Source organism: Passer domesticus, chromosome 1 (assembly GCF_036417665.1).
Source record: "Passer domesticus isolate bPasDom1 chromosome 1, bPasDom1.hap1, whole genome shotgun sequence".
Taxonomy (NCBI): Eukaryota; Metazoa; Chordata; class Aves; order Passeriformes; family Passeridae; genus Passer; species Passer domesticus.
This window is the reverse complement of record NC_087474.1, coordinates 29,298,940-29,318,442: the sequence shown is the minus strand read 5'-3', so window position 1 is coordinate 29,318,442 and position 19,503 is coordinate 29,298,940. Positions and strand designations below refer to the sequence as shown.

At 36.9% G+C, this 19,503-nt stretch overlaps 1 long non-coding RNA gene across 1 annotated transcript; it reads right to left on the bottom strand.

Annotated features, from left to right (window-relative positions):
• Positions 1–2,173: 2,173 nt before the first annotated feature.
• LOC135287359 (uncharacterized) lies at positions 2,174–19,076 on the bottom strand. Its single transcript, XR_010351065.1, has 4 exons — positions 18,668–19,076; positions 12,823–12,950; positions 11,976–12,071; positions 2,174–2,442 (listed from the first exon to the last, which is right to left on the bottom strand). It is a non-coding gene; the product is annotated as an uncharacterized LOC135287359 (long non-coding RNA).
• Positions 19,077–19,503: the final 427 nt, after the last annotated feature.

Genomic DNA, 19,503 nt, shown 5'->3' with positions numbered 1-19,503 from the left:
TGGAAAATTGCATATGGATATTGGAATTCCTTGTGTAACTTCTTAATTCCCCTGATTCTGTGTTTCTCCCCATTTCTCCCTACAGCCACACACATAAGGGAAGCTCCGAATCCACATTTTTCCTAATGTTTGGGATTCACTCAGGCGTCCACATCAATTCCCTTTGAGGTATTTAATATCACACATATTATATATAATAGAAAATATTAAACATCTAATTAAGCCTGTAATCTCCAATATATTCCTTACTGAATAACAACATGTCCTGTTTGGATCTTCTGTGATGAAGGTGATTAGGCTTTGCCTTCTCCAGAAATAATTCGAAGAGAAGCTCCTCTTTTCCCTATTCTCTAGGAATGAGTACATTCTTACGAGCACCCTCTCTCAGAGTTTAAGTTCCAGACTCCTTGTACAATCACCAGTGCATGTGAGGAATAATTAATTTATTTCTTCTTTACTGTGGTCTTCTACATATTTGTCTGGATGTTAAGTGTCAGTGTATGAATTTGTAGACCACAATGATTTCTGAACTTATCCTACTTCTGTGTGGCTTTTAACAGCTCTTTGATATTTTCCCCAATAACAGTCTCCAAGCCATTCAATTTAATTAAGAATCATATTTTTAAAATCAATTATCCTCTACAGAGTCAAATCTTCAAATACAAATCACATATAAATATATATCTTTCTTCAAATTTTCTTGAATTTTACTTGCTTCACATAAAACTAACTTTTGATTAAATATAGCTTATTTCCTTCAAGTTGAAATGTCTGTTTTTCCAATAATGTTTCTGCACTCTTCTTTGAAGACTGGGATTACATAAAGTCACTGGCATTTTGATTTTTAAATTTAAAAAGTGAAATTATGATCCTGGCCCCTCAGTGGTCATGCCTAATAAGCCTTCTTTCATTCAGACTCAATAGCAACTGCCAAAGTTATTTGAGATTTTTTAGAAGGAATTTAATAAACAAATTTGTTCCAGGGTGAGCTCTGAGGTGAGAAATTACATTACTCACATATTCAAACAGGATCTTCCTGCAAACACAGCAAATACAAGAGGAACTGAATGGAGGAAAATAAAAGGCTGCAAATTTTGCAGTTCAAACTATAATTTCTTGGAAATTACAGACTACCCTTGGAAGTATCACAGTCATATATGGTCCTGTTTCACATACAGCACAGAGCTCAACAGGCTTCGATTTATTTATATGAACAAAAACATTTTAAAAGCTGTAAACAAGTAACCTGATACAGTAATTAGTCATGCAATATAACATTGCTCTTCCATAGTTTATTTTCATCAGTCATATCAATCACTGCAGAGTAGATGCATTAAGGGTGTTCCAAGGTTAAAGCAAATGCAAAATTATAAACTGGAGCCGTAGCTTATAACCTGAAAAACTTTTTGATTTATAATTCTGAGACAGCCTGTTGTAGGTTTCAACATCAGCTTCATGTGAATCTATTTCCTTTTTAATCAGTCCGTCTTTGATCATGGTGATGTTTATTTTGCATTAATTTTATGTGCCTTTGGAGGTAATGTAACTGTGATAAAAGCCAATTAGTTGTGCACCATCAAGAAGGACAATGAATTGTGACTTGGCAAAACAAAGATAAAATTAACCATTTGCCTAAATGGTACCATTCATTGTTGTTTTCTCAGAAGGCTTCTTCTGTAATGTTCAGCTCCATGAACAAAATAACCCAGGATAGGCGAGTTTACCTAAAGTAAAACACATTCTGAAATGAACACTACACGAATGTAGCAACACTGTGCAGTAATCCAATGTGCATTTTCCACAAGACATTAGATCTGTCTAAAGATTGAATTTCACACACATGAATAAGTGATGCAGTGAGGAATAAGCAAGCAGTTCAGTTCTTGTGGCTAAGGCTTTTTACATAAGTAAATTGAATTGGGTGGGGAATGCTTCACACCAATCATATGAGATTAAACAGGGGCAAGCACCAGGTTCTGCAGCTGGGACAGGGCAACCCTGGATGTACAGACAGACTGGGGAATGAGCTGCTGGAGAGCAGTGCTAGGAAAGGATCCTGGGGATCCTGGGCATTGCCAGGTTGAATATGAGCCAGTAGTGCCCTGGCAGCCAGGAGAGCCAACCCTGCCTGGGGGCATCAGGCACAGCATGGCCAGCCAGGCAAGGGAGGGGATTGTCCCGCTCTGCTCTGAGCTGGGACAGCCTCACCTTGAGTGCTGGGGGCAGCTTTGGGTACTACAACATAAAAAAGACATTGAACTGTGAGAGAGTGTCCAAAGGAGGGCAACAGAGATGGTGAAGGGCCTTGAGGGGAAGCCATGCAAGGAGCTACTGAGGCACTTGGAGTAAACGAGACTGAGGAGAGACTTCACTGCAGTTCCAACTTCGTCGTCGAGGAAGGGCAGGCACTGTTCTCTTCTCTGTGGGGACCAAGGAAAGGACCTGAGGGAATGGAGTTATTATATCTGAGGAAAAACAGATCTAAAAGGAACCATAGGTATGCTGAAGCAGAAGATCAGAACTCAAATTCCTACTGAGAGATTAAAAGAGAAAAAAAAAATATTAAATACAATTACAAAAGTAAAAATTCTATGTTTGAGCAAGAAGAGTGCAAAAATACAGTATTTCAGTTAAGGTAATTTGAAACAAGAGCTATGAGTTGTATCATCTTAGAAAGTGAGCATGAGTTAGCAGTTTCATGCTGCTGTGAAAAAGCCAAATATCACAGTAGAATCAATTAACAACAATAAAGACTGCAGGAGACCTGGCACAATATTCCTGTTCTGTTCAGAAGGATTGATTAGATCACCTCCCAAGGTTGCATCCATTCCTCTTTATAATGCTGCCAGAAGCAGTATTACAATACTTGCTGTATTTCAGAAAAATAACTCTCCTTTAACCCATTGAGATGTTGATTTAAGGTTGAAATTTTCTGAAGACCTAAGCACCCAACTGCTACAGAATTCAGAAAGGTTTGGGTGCTCATGGTAACTGAGCAGTTCCTGAAATATTAGAGAACATCAGCAAATGCATAATTCCAGAAAAAAAATTAGTCACTTTTTAAAGTGAGTCAAAATGTTCTCATAACTAATACTTGAATTAGCTCAGATATTATTTTTTTGTTAATTTCCTCTACTTGTGGTAGATTGCTGCAGCCCAATTCACAAGACAGATTCTTCTCTTTTGGGAATCTATGTTTTCTTTTCTGTAAAGGTAATAACAATTGCATTTTGATTGGAATTTCTCTCATTTTCAGACTTGTGTATATCTGATAACTCCCACTGCTTCAGAGAGACGTTTCCACCTCTCTTTGCATTCTGTATCTAAAACAAGGAATACTTAGGTCTATCTTTATTGAAACAGCTGAATTCTGTCATGTTTCAAATATTTTTTATTGTTTGAAAGGAATACTTTGGGATAAAATCTGTTTTTCAAAAGATCTTTGAATTTTCATCTATAAGAAACTTTCATATCTTTAAAATGGCTCTGAGAAATGTTATGAGCTTAAGTTTTTAAGGAAAACAGTCACATTTCATAGCAATTATAAATACAAATTATTAATAAATCATAGAAACAGCAAAAAATGGAGAATCAATCCACGAAACTATTCTGTCTAAATAAAACTTGTCATAATTTCAATTAATGGGCAGGTAAAGTCTCAATTTCTTATTTTCATGACAGAGAACACAGGATTACATGCAATGGATAGCCTAATGCTAAGAGCAGTGATCTGTACAGAAGATAACACAGCATAGTGTTTCTATACTGATGTTTAAAGGAGAGCAGAGAAAGCTGCTTCAGGTTATAAACCTCATTTGTTCTTTCAGAATACAGAAATTTTTTTCTAACTTTCATTCAGAGACATGGAAAATGAGTCTTCTCAAAGAATGAAGCTTCCTATTAGAACATTTGGAAGCCTACATGAAGATGTGCACCTTTGGAGGAATTCTGCAACATTGGAAAAGGTACAGTGGTAGCTAAACAAATGTGTTTAGCACAGAGGGAGAATGAGAGAAAGATAGATTCTTGTTCTGTTGACTTTAGCTTAGTTTATCTTTCTTACTATTTATTTCTAGTTATCAATGGCAAGTTTCTAACATGCCTCTGTAGTAGTATGAATTCAGGGAATTAACAGGATATGAGAGGTAGGGAATAAGCATGAAAGTTTAACTGGAGATGAGCATAAAATTAACTACTGAGTTGCTTTAAAGCAATTTGTTTTTCCATGGAAATTTGTACCTTTCCTAGCTGGCTTCTTTTAAAAAATAATTTCACTCGGTTTTTCATGTAGTAATAGAAAGATTGCAATTTCAGCAGTTAAATAAAGATAATTTGACACTGTTTTGATGAGTCATAGTAATAATAAATCGAGACAATTTTAATCAATATTAATGCTTAGAGTGGTTTTGATCTACAACTGAGTGCTTTAAAATAAGAGTGCCTTAAACAAAACTAGCTCTGGATGCCTTAACTTTTCTATAAATATAATTTCAGGAAAATCCAATCCATGGTAAATCATGTTTTACCATCATTCTTTCTGCTATGGGCGTGGTGACATTTCTAACCCATTCCCATAGACACAAAACAGAAAGACAGTTTTGTGTAGACACAAAACTTCCAAAACTGAAAAAGTGCCACCTATGCCACCTAGAGCTTGTATTTAACAAGCTAAATTGGCCCATCTTTTTTTTTTTTTTTTTACTATGTATTTTTGAAAAAACTAAGTGACAGTATGTCTACCCATGCAAGAAGATAATGAATGGACTTAATTTCTGAATCTGGAAACAGCTATGGAAGAAACCCTGATAATGAAGTCCTTTCAAGCTGGAAGCTTGAGAGATCAGGATTTTTGTATTTTCACAATTCAAATAAAACCAAAAAGCTGAACCTCAAAAGACCCCTATACCATATGGAAAAGTTTAATAGAATTAAAACTAGCCTGCCAACCTTTTTTAATGGTAGCACTTCAAGAACCAGTGGTGTTGTCAGGACCCAGTAGGCACAAGAGCAGAAAAAGGATGGGGATTCTGAAGAGAGATTATTGAAGTAGACTAGGAATCTTGCCTTGATTTAAATTGTCATTAGTGGGGAAAAAAATCTATGAAATCTTGTTTTAGGCTTTGTTAGAGCTTGTTTTAGGCATCTTACCAATTGTTACATAAACACTAGAAATTAGGTTAGATTTTAGGCTCCCCACATGCTAGTTTGATGCCCATGTCTTGCTATTCCAGATGGATTGTGCACAGTCTAACATGCCTTCAAATAGAGTAATACTTAAAATGAAAACTTTCATTACTGTGAAAATTTAAAATTCCCTTACTTCATTTAAAGAACTTAGACTGTTTGCAAGGATCACAGTGGTCATCCACAGAGAGTTTCTGACTCTTAAAATGAAGTAAATTGTTGGGACTGCTTCCCATAATCACTTGCAGCAATCTATTATATTCCTTAGTAATCACACTCATCTCAATTAGAGACGAGTTTGGGATTGGATATGTACGAAAATGCAACACTGCATTTTGAAATAGGTATAGCTACCCACAAACTTGAATTATCTTTATAAATCTATTTAAATTAAAACTTAGAAACTCTCAGTCTTATCAGCAAGACCCATGTTATATGACAGGCTTGGATCAGTGGCAATGCATACAGAGACACAGTTTCTTAGACTCTCCCCTAACCCCAAAATATTTAGCCACTTTTAAAAGCAATATTTAGCTTTGGAATATGTAGCTAATTTTAGAAATCCTGAACATCACCCAAAGTATATTAAGTCTGAATTACTTTCCCACAGGGATTTTAAGGCAAAAAGAAATATATAATTTCAGGCTAAGCTGGGGACTTTTCCCAGTTAAAACCAAACAGCTGACCTATAGTAAACCCTGCATGTTGGTTGGGTAGAGTATTCTATTCCCACCTCAGTTAATGGTGCTGAAGTTAGTGAGGCTGATGTGGCCACAGCTGAAGTCACAGAATATTTTGTCACTGGAATCAGTTACAGCAGGATGGGATTGTTTGCTATTGAATCAATGCAAAGCCAAAAAAAAAAAAAAAGGGGGGGAAAAGGAAAAAAAAAGCTTACACATCAGTTTCTTTCTTCATAATTTTACTTTCTTCTCTGGCTTCTACTTTCAAAATATACCAAATTAATACTCTTCTACCTAACTTTGAACATTTTCTTTTAATTGTACTTCTTGCCTTCCCATTTACTACACCAGAGTTTAGTCCATCGGAAATAACTGCTGAAGTTTTAAATTTTAGATTTTCCAACTGAAAATCACAGTTCTTGATCATTGCTGCATTTCAAATATATGCCTGAAATGTCATTTATGTCATTTGAGACCACTATTAAAATTCTTCATATATCTCAGTCTATGTAGGATGAAAAGGAAATCTGTTCAGTTTTCCTAACACACAGCACTCAATAGCATCCACTAAGTCTCTCAGTTATGAGTTGTACTGTCAGTCCCAGTAATTACTTCCTATTAAAATGAAGGATGGGCATTCCTTTCCCTTGGCTTTCTTTGCATGTGTAACAGAACACTGAAGTCATCAGTGTGCAGAATTAACTTCCCTGCAGAGAGCAGAGTAACCTGGCCTGATTCCCAGCTGACCATGCCTTGAGCAGAAGGTGGGACTAGAACCCTCCAGGGCTCTTCCTTTCCAGCCTGAATTATTTTATGGTCCTTCATATTATGAATATCAGAACCTTCAACAGTAAGTAATGCAGCAAGGGGCTGAAAAAAGGGGTGCAGACTGCTCAGGAGCAGCAACCAACATCAAATACCTGAAGCAGCAGTAGCAAGACTACTAGAGACTAATTATTAAGTAGGTATGGACTGGTTTGGCCAAAAATATGGTAAAAGAAGACTTGCAGAGGTGTTTTAAAGCCAATATCAGGTTCTTCCTGGCAATCTCAGAATTATAGGAAAGATTAATAATCCAGGAAAGTAAAATTCTGGTCATACCCTTTAAAATCCCTTTGGTCAGTGACATGGTTATCAAAGAAATATATTTTAAAACTCAGAATAACTGTCACCACAGCTTTATTTGCTTTCTCTTTCAGCATTTATAATGTTGCATTTACAAAATGCATAGTGCTGATCACTATGCTTCTGCTCAAACTGCATTTAAAAAAATATGGAATAAACTGCCACCTAGAGTTAAATCCTTGATGTTAATATTGGTTACATTTATATTCAAGATAGACAGCTTTACTATTACAATATTCAGGGCCCAGGTACCAGATGTCAGCGTAGTCTTTGAACACTGGCAAAGGAAGCACACATTAGATATAGATTACAAATGGAATCTGATTATGTGCCTAATTTCTTGACTGATATAAATCCATTTAAAAATCAGTAAGGAGCTAGAGATCATTACTGGCATATGTTATTCTCAGCCTGTTAATGGTGATCAATAGTCTGAGCAAGTATTATTGAAACCAGGGTGCCAGTTTTTTGTTTGGCAGTCACTTTCAGTCCATTGGGACTGCCTGTGTATTAGCAAGCCTCAACAAATTCATTAGCTGGTTGATTTCATCCTAGATGCATTTTAAAGGAAATAAATATCTACTGCTCCCTATACCTGCTGCAAGAATCCTGAATTTTATTTTTTTATTTATATTTAAACTATTATTAACTATGTTTAGTAAATGTGGTGAGTTGACCTTGTCTGACTGCCAGGTGCCCACCAAGCTGCTCTCTCGGCTCCCCTCCTCATCAAGGCAGGGAGAAAAGAAGATTAAAAGCTCATGGGTCAAGATAAAGGCACTTTAATAAAAGAAGCAAAGACTGTACATAGAAGCAAAACAAATAGCAAAAGAAAAATTAAGATTTATTCCCTACTTCTCATCAGCAGGCATTGTCCAGCCATTTTCTGGGAAGCAAAGCCTCAATACTTAGAGCAGCCCCTTCAGAACACAAATACCTTAAAAACAAATTGCCCATTTCCACCTTCCCCACACGCCCACCCCTTACCTTTTATTGCTGGACAGGATATCACATAATATGACAAATCCCTGTGGTGAGGGTGGGACAGCTCTCCCAGATTCCCAAACCCCTGCCACCCCCAGCCTGCTGACCTTTGGTGGTGGGGGGATGAAGAGACAGCCTTGATGCTGTGCAAGCATTGCTCTGCAACAGCCAAAACACTGGTGTGTTATCAACACTGCTTGGGCTACACAGACCAGCCTCAGCACCACAGTGCTGCTATGAGGAAAGTTCATTCCATCCCAACAAGTAACTTGAAAGTGCTGACGAGTCCTCTGCTGCCCTGCAGAAAAGTAATCTCTGCATTAAGGCAGCTGTGACAGCTGAGGACAGCAGTGAATACTGCAGGTGGCCACTGACCAGTCCTTTGAATACTTACCTTCTCCAGACACTGATGGTTTGTGTAACCTGATTTCCCAGAGCAGTTTACACAGGTATTTTTAAAAAATCTCCCTATTAGAGATACAACAAGAAGTAGATAAAAGATGCATACCATGCAGTCTATAGTAGAAAGAGGGATGGATGTTGGACCCCTTTAATACCCTGTCTTACACTAACACCTGTCAGTCCTTTAATGCAGAATAACTTATTACATAGTCTTTTTGAGCCAATGTGATTGACCAAATCATGCCATATGTTCACATGTCTGGAAGTCTGTTCCCAGTAAGATTTTAATGCATTGTTCCCTACAAATCAAACTGGAAATCAGATTTCAAATCCTACAAGTTGTGAAGAAATCTATGATTGAGTAGAGAGAATAAAAAATTAGTAAACATCTAGAAGGGAATGGCCAACAAGATTAGGCCATTTTACTTCCCCCTCCCTTCTTCTTTTGTAACCAACCGATCAGCTTGGGAGTGAAGAAGTGTTAGATCAGAGTTTGGTAAGCAAAAATTGCTTGAAGAGAGGGGTAAGGCAGACCTCCAAAACAAAGCAGAAAGGGAAAAGAAGGAACTGATGAGAGGGAAAATATTACAGGGAATGATTTGATACCTTTTTTTTTTTTTTAAATCAGCAGAGCTGAGTGCCTCTTCTGTTCCTGAACTAATGTCCACTGCACAGGGAACAGATGGGTGGAAGGAGAATGGTAGGATAGCTCATGACAGGAGAGCTGTTATGGGTGGATGTAGGCTTTTTTGGATGTACAGACTCAGGATAGCAAGGAGAAAGAACAGCCCTTCATGTGTGAGAGCTACAGGGATGCCCAGAATTCTGCCTTGGGATGGACAATGATGCAGTTGAAAGCTTATGGACTGGAATGAGAGGAGATATCAGGATGGACAATGTTTGGTGGGTGTCTCTACAGACTGTCTGATCAATGAGGTCTCTTCAGACAACTGAAATGCCTTCACTTTTGTAATTATTCATCAGGAATTACTTGAACCACCAGTTATCTGACAAACAGACAACAGAGCAGAACACAAGCAATCCAGAAGGTTTCTGGAGAGCATTGGTGGCCACTCCCTAACATGGGCAAATAAGGAACAGAGAGAGGGTAGCTTTGGCTGCAGTGACTCCATATTTCATTGTGGAGTTCAGGATCCTGAGAGAAGGAAACAAATCCAATGAACAGAATCACAGCCCTGACTTTCAGGCCTCTTCGGGGGGTTACTTGGAAGAATCCCATAGATAGTCCCAGAGGAATGAGGGGTCTAAAAGATATAGCTGCTTTTCAAGGATCTTTCCAGCTGATAGGCAGGAGGTCCAGCAAGGGCCTGTATGGATGAATAGTGAGCTCCTGAAAAAAATAAAATGTAAAACAACTAATAAAAACAAAAAAACAAGAAAGTAGGTGGTTTTTTCATATTCACTGTATTGTCTCTATATACTGGAAGCATAATACCTTGTTCCTCTGTAATGACTTACAAGCCTCAAATCCACCAGGAAATTCTATCTCAGACAGTAGTTAATATGATATAACCATGTTACTCCCTGTTACAGAGCTGTGATACATCATTAAGTCTGTCACTAACACTTAAGAAACATTTGTAAAAGCCATGCTGTTACTGTTGCTGTATCATCATCATGGTTTGTGGAGACTCCTCCCACCACAGACACAGAAATAGTGAAAAGTTTGCACAAAACCATTAAATATTACAAAAGCTGCATCTATTCTTGCAATTGAAGTACTTAGTCCTTAAAATAGAGGGAAACTATGCAGTTCAGTCCATGTCAAGTAGTTGTTTATCAAACTATAGTTGTAAAGTTCTACTGTTTCCCTACTTTGTAAGTCTGCTCTGCTTATAAGCTTTTCCCACCTTTTTCATGGACAGCAATTCCTTTCTTTTTCATCCACCTAATTTTGTTTAAGCCAGGTGACGTTGAAACGAAGGTTTTGACATGTATTAATGGCAGATAATCCATGTCACACATTTGGAAATCTTTGTTTAGTTTCATTATCATTAAAATCCTTTGAAGAGAAAAGACAAAGAAGGAATATTATAACGGGTATTGCTTGTCTGCAGTAACTAGGGATCCCATTCTTTGTTTTGAGCATACCTCAGAGGTTCAGAATCAGAGCCTCATTTAGTATTGTTTGAAAGGAGCATGACGTGATATTTTCAAAAAATTAGAAATACATACTTTGTATTAAGAGTGCATTTATCTTTGTAGATTGTTAGTCTTGAAGGTCTCAGATACCTAGGACAAGCAGTGTGAATATCCATAAATGTATAACTATTCCCTAGAAGCAGGACATTTTTTTCCAAACATAGAACTGCTTTCATCTGCAGTATTTACATACAGGTTTCTTCAAGGACTTGTGCATGTTTGTACATAAGTTCAATGATAGACAACTATCAAAACAACAAAAAGCATTTGAAAAATGCTTTTTTTTTCATTCAGACAACTCCTTTAAAATATAGGTTTCTAGCTGATCACTTTTTTTTTTTTAAATTAGATCTGTGCAAAGGCTGAGTTCTAACTCTACTAGCAGCTCATGCAGACTTTGTTCAATAAGCAGCCTAAGTACAGGCAAGATAAGAAAAAGGAGGTATAAAAATAAACTGCAATGACCCAATTCTAATGTGAACAAACACAACCTATGACCTCCACAGTCTGGAATTTTGAATCTCAGTCCCATCTGGAAGAAGGGGTAAAATATCCCTGTCTCTACCTGCCTAACACATTTGCTTTGCTGCAGCTGAGTTGATTCACTAGTCACATGCTTTGCCAACTCCATCTAGGACCACTGAAATCATGTGAATAACACCGGAGATAGTGCTGCACTGAAGAGACCTGCAGCTACACTAAATATGCCTCTGGCTGCAGAACCCTCTGTTTTGCAATTTGGAAGTCAAATTGCAGAGCTTAGCTAAAAGCAGCAGTTAATAACCTGCTCTGACATCTGTTGTCACTTAACAGGCTAAGAGATAAAGTTCACAATGAAGAAACACAGAAACCAAACACATACTAAATTTTCCTTACTGACCTTCTTCAGAAATTCTAATACTATTAATGTTTACACCAAGTACTGATAGAGAGGCAGGATTAGTCTGGAAAAAGTCCTTCCTTGAGGAAAGAAGTTCTTTCATGTAAATTTCTCAAGCTAAGTCCTGTCTCTTCAAGCACCCGGCAGTAAAGTAGTACCGGTGGGTTTATCCAGTAAGAATCATTATCTTCTGAAAAAAATGAAGTAAAACTAATGACTAGTCTTGATAAAAGCAGTGAATTGGGGTAGGAGGACTGGAGGGAGCAGGCTGTCACAGCCCATTTCCCACCCTGCAGCCACACTCTGCCACTGCTGGCCCTGCCAAGTGCCACCACGGTGCTGGCAGAGACCACGGCAGGAGGGCATCCCTAAGGGCCCTTTCAACCCTAACCATTCTCCAGCATTTATTGAGAATTACACATGCCAAACAGATCAGCATAGTTCATAGCCCCACCCAGTATAAAAGTCATAACTCAGTACAAAACTGACGTCACCTGGTGCATGTTGAGAAACACAACACAAGCCCTTTTAAAACATAAGGAAGCATCCAGTACCTTTGATTCTCCCAGGAAAGCATATTCTTGCTTATTTCACTCCTACTGCTTTCTCCACCACTTCTTCCTCTATTTCTTCAGATGCTACTGTGGAAACTTACATCAAGCAATAAATTAGTTGCAGATTTTTAGACAGGGAACTTGTTTTATTAACTCTGAGATGTTAAGCAAGAGAGCTTGAGAAGGAATAGGTTTGTAGTACACATGGAAAAATGACAGTTTTGGCATAGTTCTGCACCCAATAACACTCAATGGTAAGAGCCTTAAGTTTCAAATAAAGGACAAGACAGAGCTTAAATGGAGCAGGGACAGAAGAAGCTGTGTGGGTCCAGGTCCCAGGTAAGGATTCTCACAGCAATTGCAGCCTCTCTGTGCACTTGGGGCCCTGACATGAACCATATGTCTTCATTCACCATGAGAATTCTTATAGAATTACAATCATCATGATGAAAAAAGTAACTACAATCTTTTGCTTTGAGTGGCTCAACTGTTAACATTAAACAATCAGATCATCTCTGAAATCCTCTCAGAAAGAGAATTATCCTAAAAAGGTCATTGAAATAGGCATACCTTTAGAAATATTAATAACACCAGCTGGGATGAAGACTTGGGAAAATATTTAATTCCCATTAGTAATGATCTGCTTTGCATCAGAGAATACAATTTTTAATCTTCAAGAGACTCTGTACGAAGCAATTGTTATGAAGAGTAAGATACATTAATTCTTGAAAACAATTTGTCCCAAATTTATAAGAAATGTGGTTTTTGACGTAGCTGTCTGTCTGACAGATAGGAACTGCATTAGAGATATGCTCTGACTTTTAAAAAATTCTGTGAATCAATATACCTATCAGTAGCTTTGTCCTTTGATTGGAGAGGTTTTTATTTTTAATTTTGTCTCAATTCTTCAGCTAAGCATAAATGTAGAGCCATCATTGTGGAAGATGTAATGCACTAAATTAGGTCTCCTGGGGCCTATATGGGAAGAAAGAAAGAAGGAAATGTGATTAAAAGGAAATTCAGACAGATTGTTATGAAGCTGGCAAAATAAAGAATCTTACGGTATTCCTGTACTAATGTTAGAAGCTTGGGAGAACATCAGAAACTACTACAGATTTTCATGAATAAACATAATTATAATTGGATTGACAGACAATGTAGAACGAGCTTCACAAGTGAAATGCTCATCAGTGACACCCTGTACTCTCAACCCTGGGATGGCAAAACTACTGTGGAAGTGGCAGGCTTAGTCCATTATACACTTGAGCCAGAGAGCAAGGGTGATCCCTGAGTACATATCCAGGGAATATGATGTGATTTCACATGAGATACATTGATTCAGAGGCTCATTCTTTTTCAGCTTTAGTTTGTTTATCATTTGTTCTGCAACTCAAAATCATACAACTGAATGCATGGGATTCAAAAAGATCATGATCAGAATTACTTCTTTATAATTGTTCATGGGTTTTATGTTAAAGCCACTATGAAAAAAAAAAATGTGAAAGACCGTCAAAAGATAATGTGACTTTTTAAAACTTGAATTGGGCTAGTTTGTTTGTTTGTTTTTGTTTTGTGGGGTTTTTTTTGTTTTGTTTGTTTGTTTGTTTTTTGGGGGGGGGTTGGTTTTTTTTTGTTGGTTTTTTTGTTTTTTTGTGCACTTCCCTCAGAAGTTATGAAAGGGTTCTCCTTGTGCAAACTCCCCTCCTGGTAACTTGGAAGCTGGTAGCACCAATGACCACAAAAAGCACTGAGGTTTCACAGTCAATATATATCTTCATACTCAGTGAAAAAGAAAATTACACCTATAGAGAGGAAAGTGCTGCTACTAATGTTCATTAGAAGAAAAACAGAATGGATAGAATGGAAACATTTATATCCTATTTAACAGAAGTGCTTGGCAGATCCGCTTACACTGGCCATCCAGCCAGCACAGATGTAACTGAGCTAGTCATACCATAAAGACAGCAGGTAGAATTAAGGTAGATTAAGGATATGTTGAGTGCTGGGCTATTAGGGTTCTTTTTGCAAATTGTGGTGGACATTGGAGACATTGCTAAAGATGAGGCAAATAAAGGTCTTGGAGAAGACCAGAGTTCTGTAATGGGTGTGTTATATGGACCTGTGGCAACATGGGATTATTAGAAGAGTTCATGGCTACATCACAAATCCACAGAAAACCAAATTTTAATATTAATTTTCAGTTTTTAAGAGACCTTATTCTGCTCCTTAATATTTATAACTAGCCTTTAAAAGTAAATTTTTAACTTAAAATTACCACAAACATTAAGTTTTGTAGTTCTAGGTCTTGTAGGAAGAGATTACAGAAGCTTCCACCATTTTATTTTGAAATCTCATGCCTTAATTGAAGTAGAAAGAAACTGTATCTTTAATAAGAAAACTTTTCTCCATTGTGTATTTTGATTGTAGTATACAAGTAAATACATATTTAATTATAAAACAGTTTGGCTATAAATAAGTTTTAATGATTGAACTATGGAATGCATCCACAGATATTTAAAGTTTTTAATTAGACTCTGATTTTTCTATCAATGGGTCTTTCATGCTAGGTACTATAGCAAAATATTTTAGAAATACCAACAATCCCCAAAAGCTCCCTACAAGATCACAAACTCCATAAAAGCTTCCAAATTCTTACTCTGTATATGCACCATTACATGGAAAAGCTGCTGATATTTGCCTTTAAAGCAAGTTTCATGCATGGATGATGATTACTTCTCCAAATGTCCTCCATAATTACTTTAAAAGAGGTAAATAGTTGTCATTATATTTCTTAGTATTTTAGAACTTGGAAAATCTGTTGCAAAATGAAATGTCCATATATTCAAATAAGTATAGCAATAAATCAATCTCTTTTTCTCCTAATTTCTACATTAAATGCAGTGGCACATAGAAGAACGCTTTAGTACTTCATCAAGCCTTTGAATGTATTTATATAAGAATAACCAGAAAAGACCAAATTACAAGTTAGAACACATTTTTATAGTAGTTATAGCCTATGCCAAATGGAGAGCATCTCTTCTATGCAAACAAAAAAAGTCTAAAGTAGTATGTGACTGTAGTACTGTTGTTGCTATGGATGTTCTGAATGTTCTCCTCAACATCTTTATCTAGTTAAGAAACACTATTAATATACAAGGACAATATAAGAACATACAAATTCATTAATCAGAATAAAAAAAAAATCCTAAATTATTTTTATAAGTGTGAAATTGTGGGCTTTTTTTTTTTTTGATCTGCTTTTATGCTATTACATCATTTCTAAAAGCTTTCTCTTTGACCACAAAGAAACTTTATGTGAGTGTAGAGGCTTCAAGAAAATCAAGATAAGTCCCAGAAGTCTGACAAAAGTACCACAGCCAGATGTGATACTAATGAGAAACTTTTATTCTGCCATACAGTATTTGAATTGGAAGCATCACAAAAAAAAAAAAAAAAAAAAGAGAGAAAAAAACCCCAACAACAAAACTGCTGTAAAGTATCAAACGGGGCAGAATTTCTTGCACTTTCAATTCCTTAAACTATTAAATCTGGTGCTCTGGAGACCTTTGCAGGTGGCTGGCAGCACTGAGTCTCTGTTAGTCCATGGAGACTGGCCTATGACTTCAGAGGTGCAAATGAGCTGAGAACCTTCTGCAAATCTATCTTTAGGTGTTTCAGTTAATTATCTGACTGCGTGCACTACAGAGCATCCCAGAGGGTTGAGGACAGGGTAGCAGGGCTGGCTGTATGCTCCTGAAAGACAGAACCTATTTGGTGCTGCTACCAGCAGGCAATAAACATCTACACAGGCTGGATGGAGGCAACAGGTACCTTTAAAACTCTTCAAGTAATTTAATGGAGCTGGGAATTCCAGGGACTTAACAGCTGTAACATCAAAGGCTGCACATGAATGAAGGACTTGGAAACACTCCCAAAGCTGGTAAAGAAAGATGACATAAAATCAGACAGCTCTGCATCTTGAATACATCTTAACATGCATCACCCAGTTCAGGTATCAGCCAAGAAGCTCCTCATCTGAGATAATTAATTAAACAGGGTGTCCTCAAGGTAGCTCCTCTAGTGCCTAATCATGTATGCACTTGCACGACAACTTTTCCTTTAACAAGAACACTGATAAACAAGAACACCTTATTTCACTTGGCCATTTCCCAAGCCTTGTAGGAACATATTTATTTTTAGAACTATGGTCCTAAGTTAATTTGGTTGGAATTCGCCAAAGGGCTCAAAGGCATTAATGGAAAACAGAAAGATAAACATGCATGTGTGCATACATTCAACACACACACACACATACATACATTTGAGCCCACACAGGCATTTTTGTTATCTTATAAAACCAAATTGAAAATACAATTTAAAATACACCCTTCAGCAGTAATCTGCATGTTGTATAACAACAAATACATTAAGAACAGCTGACACTTTATTTGGTTTGGGAAATTTCCCTATTGCTCATAAAAAACAAAATTGAACTATAGAATTAAGCTTATATAGGAAAAAAGATTATTTTTATAGTCCCAGCAAGATACTTTAATTATATGTAAGTCCTAGCATAATGAAAGATTTCCTATTTGTCAAGTAACAGCATGGTGGTCTGTAATAAATACTAATATAATATGGTATGTCGGAGATCAAAGTCTCAGTCCTAAAAGATACAGAATAACTCATGAAATCATAATTACTGTTTTGATTTAATCCAGGCAGTTTGCTTGAAGCATTTCTTAAAGACATGCAAGCATTTCAAAGAAAACAATTTTCTAAAAGCAAAACAGGAAATAATCTGGTCTCTGTCCTTCCTCTTTTTATTTTATGGCACACCTAATTTTTGATATTATATAAAAAGCCCATATCCAATCTACTAATTCCTCATCACAGTTTTCCTTCAGTACTGCTGTCAACTGCATCCAATTGAAGTGGAAATAGATTTCCTTAGCATAGGTCTCCTGCTTTGTGCTTAGCATCATATAAGCTATAACATGATTAAGATGTGCAGTCGTTTAAGATGCAAAACTCAAACTCACAGTTTTGCAGAATCAGGTCATGATTATACAGTCTGTTTAACGTGATTAAATCCTGCTGATTGCATGCAAAAATAGGTGCATGTGCTCTTTAACTTGCCTGACTGTGCCCGCTCAAAAGCCTCCCTGCTTGTAGCAGCACTAAGGAGTGAGCAGCTGGGCAAGTGAGGAGACAGAGTCAATTAACTCAGGTTAACATGAGTGTGAGCCATCACTGCAGCCTCTTATTTGCAAGTTATCAGCATAGGTGTAGTTTTGCTTATTTCTATGAAGCATCTCATACAGTTGGGGTACTTTAAAAAAGTGAATTTTCCCTGTAAATGTTGGTATTTTTAGAAAAAACAACTTAAAATATTTACTATGAAGTACATTATTAGTCATTTATTAGTTTGAGCATAGGATTTTAATTTGAAAACTGTCAAATCAATGCTAATGCCTACACACCTCAAGACTGACCTTATGACATTTTGTGGTCTGTACAACAAACTGCATTTTACCCCATTGAAGAGAAAGATCTACCACCAATACTGGTGAAGTCAGTAAAGATCTTAAACCTACTGCTTCCATAATAATCTAGAAACATACATAGCACATAAAAACTGGAAGCAAAAATAAATTTGGGGTTGTGTCATTCACAACAGTAAGTATAGTCCTACATGTTAAAACTGAGACTATTGGAAAAAGATGTAAGGGAGCAGGTATCTGTGCCTAAAACCCTGGGAGTTCCAATCAGTAATCACACTAGTAGACATATGCACCTGAGCCAACAAAATACTATCTTAAAAACAGCTCAACTCTTAAAATTAAATGTCATTCCTAATTGGAAAACAAATCACAAAATGCCACTCAAACTATTTCATTCTGTATGTTTAAAAAGATTTTTTTTGCATCCCTCTTGCAATCTTTTAATCAGCAGCTGTGTACTTTACATACATGATGAGCGTGTTAACGTCAAAGAAAAAAAAAGGAAAATGTTCCATAGAAATAAATGTAGTTTTGCTTTCTCTAGCTTGAATGCAGGACTCCAATTCATTCCAGATTCAGTCCAATTCATTGTAATTAATTCTACAATTGAACTTTCTCTAGATATAATATAAAAGATTAAGAAACAGTTTACAAAGGCTTTGCCAAGTTCTGTGTAAGTAGCCTAGACCCAGCTCTGTGGACTTGGATGAATAAATGCAATTCTGTTCACATCTCTCACCTAAGGTAAGTATTTTTCCTTATCCTCACAGAAATAAATGTCCTTGTGGAACAGAGCTCTGTCTCTTTATAGTTATTTCTGGATCAAGACTGCTAAAGAGGTATTCTGTGTCCTGGAAATCTCCAAATTTTGGAGAAGAAGAATGATCACATATTTTTAAATATTAATCTGCTTGTGGAGCACCATTTGGAATAGAGCTACCCTCTCAGAAGTAGGTGGCAGAATTCTAAATGTGCTTTGGTCACAATCCTATAGACATTTTAACATATTTGTGTTAAAGTTTAAATATAATTTCTGTGCATTGAGTGATTATAAAAGTTATTCCAGTGATAAAGTTAACACATGCAAAAGTTTTTGAGGATTTAAAGCATTATGAGTAACCAAGATGGAGGGACTTGGATTCAGTGGCACCCATATCACAAACTAGAAATGCATTTTTTTCTACTTACCCAGTTTTCTAAGACTTTAGGTTCCACGTAAGTAAGCATTTCTCTTTCAAGAGGAAGGACAAAAACTTGCTTGCCTACAGCAGAATCTTTCATCATCACATGGTTCAAGCACATGTCTTCACAGATGGCAGCTTTAGGTCAAGCAACAAAACCAACCCCAGAACCTGCTATAGTGATGAACTCTGATTTTTCCATTTAAACCTGTTTCACATTTAATGAAAAGCTATACGTTTTAAAGTGACAGAGCAAACATATCCTTTTCCCCTTAGTGAGACTATTCTATCCAGAAATGCTTCTGGTAGCTACCCTCAGCCTTATCCCAGGGCACATTTCCTCTCAGAGATAGAAGCTCTTTGGTTTGAGGGAGGGGCAGAAGACTGATGAATCCTGGCAGCCTGCTCACTCCCCTGGGACGGTGCTTTCCCCAGGTGGCAAGCAAAAGACATGTTCATGCTGAGCTGTGAGAAAGAGAGGCATTTCTGAAAGGAATACCGAGTTGTTGCCACACCAGGGGCCTAGGAACTGAAAGGAAGCATACTTCCCCTATGAAAATGGAGGAATAGAATTAAGAAAGTATTACATACAGATATTGCAGGGTGAAGAACAAAAGAAAAAATAAAAAGGCACTGTGTGAGCAGAGAATTTACAAATGGATAGACTTTGCAAGGAACACAAGGCTTTGCAAGGAAGATGTTTATTTTCCACAGCTGGATGTAAATGGGATTGTAATTCTATTTTTTAATCTTAATTTTTTTAACAAGTATTTTATTCTATCTTAGTTTTGTTCTTTCTCCTGATATACTTTCTAACTGTGTGTCCATTGGACTGCTCCAGAA